At 47.7% G+C, this 6,362-nt stretch overlaps 1 protein-coding gene across 1 annotated transcript in view; it reads left to right on the forward strand.

Moving 5' to 3' along the window:
* Window positions 1-6,362, forward strand: part of oprl1 (opiate receptor-like 1) — a 73,788-nt gene that overhangs the window by 61,996 nt on the left and 5,430 nt on the right. The window lies entirely within an intron of this gene.

Below are 6,362 nucleotides of genomic sequence, written 5' to 3' on the forward strand. Positions count from 1 at the left end.
TGATGGCCTGGTGGAAGAAGCTGTCTCTCAGTCTGCTGGTACAGGACCGGATGCTGCAGAACCTCCTTCCTGATGGAAGTAGTCTGAACAGTTTATGGCTGGGGTGACCAGTGAGTCGGGTAGTGCAGAGCAGATGAAGTCCCTGACCAGCTTCTCGAAGCATTTGCTCACGATGGGGGTCAGGGCTACAGGTCGCCAGTCGTTCAGTGAGGAGATGGTGGAGGATTTGGGTACAGGGACGATGGTGGCCATTTTGAAGCAGGCTGGGCACTACAGACAGAGAGAGGGAAAGGTTGAAGATGTGCGTGAACACTCCAGCCAGCTGAGCCGCGCATGACTTGAGGACGCGGCCGGGAATCCCGTCCGGACCAGTAGCTTTGCGTGCGTTCACCTTCCTGAAGCACCTCCGCACATCCTCCTCAGACACAGTGTGCTGTCTGAGGAGGTGCTGTCCCCATTCAGGATTTCTGCTCCCAGATCGCTGCCCAAAGCTCGTGGTCACAGGTGAGAGCGATGTTGCCCCTCCCCCCCAAAAATGGATTTTTCTGCAGTTGGTTTTGGCGTGTTTGCAGGGTGAGCTGATGAAAGGCGTTCAGCCTCATAAAATCCATCCTTAAAACAGTTTCTGTGCACGCCGCTCTCTTTGTTCGCCGTGACTCGCTGATTCGAATCGATGCTGGAACTTTTCTGACATTTATTTCTGCGCTGAACTAATCGTTGGGACACGTGGCCGCACGCAGCACACTTATTAGCTGCTGAATGGAGCGATGCGCTGCAGCAGAGAGATCCGGAGTGCGGCAGCTCCTTATTGATCGGCCTGCAGCGACGGCCTAATCCCATCATCGCTTTTATTAGTCTAAGCTACATGTGCACCGCCTCCTCTGCTGCCTCCTTCTCCTCTTCATTGCCTGTTTCTCCTCCTCTGTTCAGCTTTGCTCTGATTTGTTTTCGTCCTCTTTTCATCCTCTTCCTCACCTGTCGGCTTCAATCACTACACATTTCTCCTTCACGTCTCTCTTTCATCTCTCGTGAGTTTATTCTTCTTTATTCTCATCTGTTTAGTTTTACTTCCAGTTTAGATCTTTGTCTTTATCCCCTGCTGCATTTAATTTCAAACTCCTCCTGTCTCACATCTTCGTTCCCATCCTCCTTCTCCATCTGCTCTCCTTCTTCCTGTGTAATTCCACCTCGTTGACCTGCTCTTGGAGCTTCGCTGTGCTCCTCTTCCTCTTCTGTCTCCTCCAAACAAACAAAGGGTCGAGCAGCCTCAAAGCTGACGGCTGCAGGCACCGTCACAGCTCACTGCTCACAGTAATTGGGGTCAAAAGCCTTGCACAAGGACAGGGCGGCAGGATGGAGGCCAGAATCAGCAGCTCCCTGCTGTCAGACCGATCTGTCCAAAACAACACGGCGACAGGTGCTGCAGACTCTTCAGAGGGTGGAGTTATCGCAGCATCCACAAGCACAGAAAGGTGGGTGGAGCTTCAGTGACATGCCCCGCTGGTTTGTGATGTTTTACTGCTGCCACCATCTTGGTTCAGATACGAAAAGAGCAACACGGTGTTAGCCAATCAGCATGCAGTTTCATACCGCCAATCCATGATGACTGAGCGTGAAGTCATCAGCACTGATTACGGAGGTTCTGTTTCACATACACTTCTACAGGAAGACTTATCGCCATCTGGTGGCCATCAGATAGGATTTTGGCAGAGGTGCTTCTGCGTGGCGTTGTTTTCCGGAAACCAACCAACAAGTTTCTATGACATGGATGATACGAAACATCACGGCACATTTGTTCGTCTCCTGAGGAGGACCGCGGTCCCGATGAAAGACGAGAAAACTTGAGCAAGTATTGGCTGCGGTTGTGACTGAATGGCGACACCTGTGGTTCAGGAGAATACTGCAGCACCTTAACAGCGAGCATAAATAGAAGTGACCGTGTGATGATGTTGCAGACCCAACGTGACCAGTGGAGAGGGTTTACTGAGGACGTGCTACCTGCAGATCTGTATCTGGTACAGAGTAGAGAGACAAACAGATCGCAACATCTGGATCTTCAGACCTGACACTGATGCTGCTCTCTATGAAGATCACAGCTTTCCACTTTGATAGTTTAACCTGACTTTTGCTTTTTTACGGCACTAAAGGAGAAAAACTGGGATGACGTGGAATTATCTGAGTCCTAACACGTGGCAGGTTTGGACCAAAGACTGAACAGTGATCAAGCTTCCACCTGTCAAACATCGACACGCGGAGGTTTGGACCGAGCTGCACAGGTGGGAATTTAACTGCCCTCGCGTGTTCAGGTGGCAGCACATCAAGAGCCAATCACAGCAAAGCTACAGGTCCCGTACTGTGTAACAAAGAAAGGAGAAAGCAATGAGGAAGGCTTTTTCACTCTGAGCGAGAGACAATCAGCGGTTGTCACGACGATATCAATATATCTCTGAAATTAAAATTGACAGAAATAGTGAAAGAATCAGGATCAGACGTGAGGCGCTGCAGACAGAAACAGAAGAGGTCACATGAAGGAGATTGTAGGGTGGTTTGTGGGCGGAGCTAGAGTGGTGTGTTTAAACTCAGCATTATATAGGGTTAAAAATCTCCATAGTCTTGTCAGCGACATAAAGTGCTGAGACTGTTGTGTGATGCACTGATGGGTGAACGCTCGAGCAGACGCAGACCCTCTCTACTCTAAAGCACCTCAGAGTCAATCTTCTGTCTCCGTCTCTTGAACTTAAAGATAAGATAAAATACACCAGGTCCAAACTGGGGTGGGCGGGGTCAACCCACTACGTCACATTTACTGTAAAAATGTGAGACGTGTCCAAAGATCCGTCACTTAGTAACAAAGAGCCGTTACTGAGTGAGTGCAGGCTGACCTTTTCCAGAACTGCGACACACTGCAGCGGTGTCTCTGATTTCCACCAATCACAGACTGAAAAGTAGATCTGTCCACCGTCACATGACCTCTGAGCACACTCGGCTTGTTCTGCACTACTGTTGGCACGTTGTCTTAGTAACTGACACACACATCTGGGAGACTCACAGATGTGGGCATGATGGAAAATCATCCCTGTGTAGTGCCCCAGTCGTGGGTCTCTAAGGCTGCACTGTCCTCGTGCGTGAGGACGTGGTCATTAATTTATGGTCTTCCAGTGTGAATGAACTTTGACCCTCCGTCGTTTAAACCTTTTCCTGTGTGCAGAACTCACACACCTGTGTAAGTGATCAGTGCTCTCCTCTGCTCACTGCAGCGCTTCATTTTTACTGAGACACATTCACGTCGGGTTTAGAAATGAAGAAGCAGATACTTTGATAAAAACCTGATAGTAGTCAAACTAAACGTAAAACACAGACTCTGAAGTACGAATATCAAGTTACTCCAGAGTCCAGGCCCAATCTCCTCTACGCTTTAACCTCGGCTGTACTAAGAGCATCTGTTGGATGATCTCAGTGCTGTTTTGAGGTTAAATATGTGGAGGAGGTTGCCACCATTTAACACTCTTAAAACCAACACGATAATGGACAGGGAGCCGGTGTAAGTTTGTCTTCTAACACCTGTTAAAAGACGTGCAGCAACATTTTGGACTAACTGCAGGCGACGGAGAGACGAGTGTTGGAGACCCAAACAGAGAGAACTGCAGTAGTCCAGTCTAGTGGTGATCGATACGTTTGTCCAGGTCTTTAGGAGGAAGGTGAGACATCGCTTTGGCAATTTCACCGAACTGATGAAAACTGTTTTTCACAGCTTGGTTCTCTCATTTAAAGATACGACTAAAGACACTCTGAGGTTTCTAACAGTCTGAGAATGATGACAAGCGAGAGGACCGAGGTTCTGAGTTAGCTCATCCAAAGGGGCGTGGCCTCCAAAAACAATCAGTTCAGTCTGGTTTTTGTTTAGGGTGAGAAAACTCTGTGTTAACAGCTTTAACATCATGTAGACGGTTAAGCAGAGGCTGCAGTGGGACATATTTGGAAGTGTGTGTGGTTATTGCTCTCGCTGGCTGAATCGCTGTCATGGCTTTGCAGAGTTTGCTGTGACTTTTTCATAGGACATTTTCTCAGGGAAGGCTGAATTAATGGTGACAGGAAGTGTTTGTGCTAACTGTGCAGTGTGAAAATGGTTAGGAATTAGAAACAAAGTGCTGACCCTGTAGTTAAAAGTAGGCTGTAATTAGTGTGAAGTCTCCGCGGACTGTAAAATGCTCTTAATTCATTACAAACACACTTGTTGGATCAGGACCCATCTGATTGGTGCAGAGCTCGGCCGTGGCTCGTGCTCCTGCACTCAGGCCTCAGGAATAAAAAGATCTGCCTGTAATCTGCATTCTTCAAGCATATTAATAAAACATCAAATCCAGCTAATGTCAGCAAACTTACCTGCCAACAGGTAATCAATCATTTTTAGGCCCGTTTGTGGCGTCTTTGGCGAATCGATGGCAGGCTCGGAGCTCGTCTGAGCAGGAACAGAGTCAGGCGCTGCCCCTGACTCCTCCCAGCACTTTAACACTAAACCCTGTCAAAGTTCTAGATGAACATGACCGTTGGTCTGAGCATCTTAATCTCAGTAAAGACCTTCACAGGGTGCGAGTAGGACGAGTCCATCAGAGGAACAGCTCAGAGAGGCTGAGATGGTTTGCACATGTGTGGAGGAGGGAGGGTGGAGGATGAAGGTGGACCTTTATTTAATGGACAGGTCAGTTAATCGAGGTTGATTGGTAACTGGGGTCACATGACTCGATTCCGGTATGAAACGTTGCGTTTCTGGAAGGAATTTTTTCCGATCTTTGTGAGTTTGGGCTCTTCCTCCAAATGAAGGATGAGCTGTGGTCATCGTTCTCAGTGCTGGACTTAAAAGACTAGTATGTGAGCTCAGGTCTAAGCTGAGTCTTTAAGGTGCAGTTTTCAGTTATTTAGTGAATGCAGGTGATGAAGGTGAACTGATGAGGGTGCGCTGCAATCAGGTATCTGACCTGCTGAAGAAGGTCGGAGCTGTTTTAAGGTGCAGTTGTGAACCGTGGCTGTTTCTCGCTGTGATGTCCCACTGACATGCCTGTGTTTGATTTGGAAGTGTGTTGGTTTTGGATTTCCAGGTGTTTGCGGTGAACTTTTGTTCTTTTTCCTTCTGGTGTCTCTTCCGTTGGGTTGTGGCATAACTCTGCAATCATTACTTTCTTATCTCTCCATGGGCTCAGACACATTTATCTTCCTGTCTGCCTTCTCCAGCTGCAGACTGTATTATGATTAAACTGATTAAACCAGCTGACTCTCCTGTCACTGCTCATTCATACATTCATACCTTTTATCCTTTGCACCTCCCATTTTTCTTTTCGCTTATATGTGCCTGTTTCTGTTATTAGCATACTAATTAGCATTTTTAATAAGCACATTAATATGCAGATATCAGGGACGTTGTTCCCTGTAGGTTCTCTTCCATCCTGCCGGCTGCATTGCAAATGAGTAGCTGGAGGTTTATTCCTCTCTGAGTGCAGGACTGTGGATCCTTGAACTAAAACTGGAGCATACATCCAATCAAAAGCAGTCTAACACACACGATTCTCCACCAGGAACTCATGAGGACAAAGCGCTGCCGTACACTCGACGTCAATTCAATTCAATAAAACTTTATTGATCCTGAAGGTTGACCCCGAAGGAAATTGGGTTAAGGCTGTCGACGTTTGCCAGCGCCGACTTACCCTTCTGACCATACATAAATTACACAAACATCACATGGGGAAGACAGGTCAGAGAGGTATAACAATGGAAGATGCACCACATGAGGAAAGATAAGGAGAAAAAGAACTCCCCCCAGACTGAGCTCCAACAGGGAGATCAGTTTGAGAACAGAAAAAACACCTCTGCACATGAAAAAACTCTAAATACACCAAAGAAACACATGACAAGCAGCAGGGGGGTAAAGGGTGAGAGACAGCCGATTTAGACAGCACATCCAGGCGTGCGTGCGCTGGTCTCCTTGATCCACCGTCAGCATCGGAGGGGAATAAACGTCGAAGGCGTTTGGAAAGGGAGGGGGGATGAGTGTGTGTATATCAGAATATGTATGTGTGTGTGTGTGTCCAGAGTTCAGCTGAGACAGTCTCCTTCACCCTGCCAGGCTAAGTAAACAGTCTTCCAGCCAACCCAGGTGGCCTTGCATGAATGGGAAGGGACAGACTAAACACAGTCGTTATCAGGGTGTTGTTGTTCGGCTCCAGCCTTGAGACCACAGCTGGCGCTGAGAGGGTATCCGCATGAAGTGATGGTGGTTTTTACAGGGAGTGCAGAATTATTAGGCAAATGAGTATTTTGTCCACATCATCCTCTTCATGCATGTTGTCTTACTCCAAGCTGTATAGGCT

This window comes from Pundamilia nyererei, unplaced genomic scaffold, assembly GCF_000239375.1.
Source record: "Pundamilia nyererei isolate P.nyererei 1_Seehausen unplaced genomic scaffold, PunNye1.0 scaffold00288, whole genome shotgun sequence".
Classification (NCBI taxonomy): Eukaryota; Metazoa; Chordata; class Actinopteri; order Cichliformes; family Cichlidae; genus Pundamilia; species Pundamilia nyererei.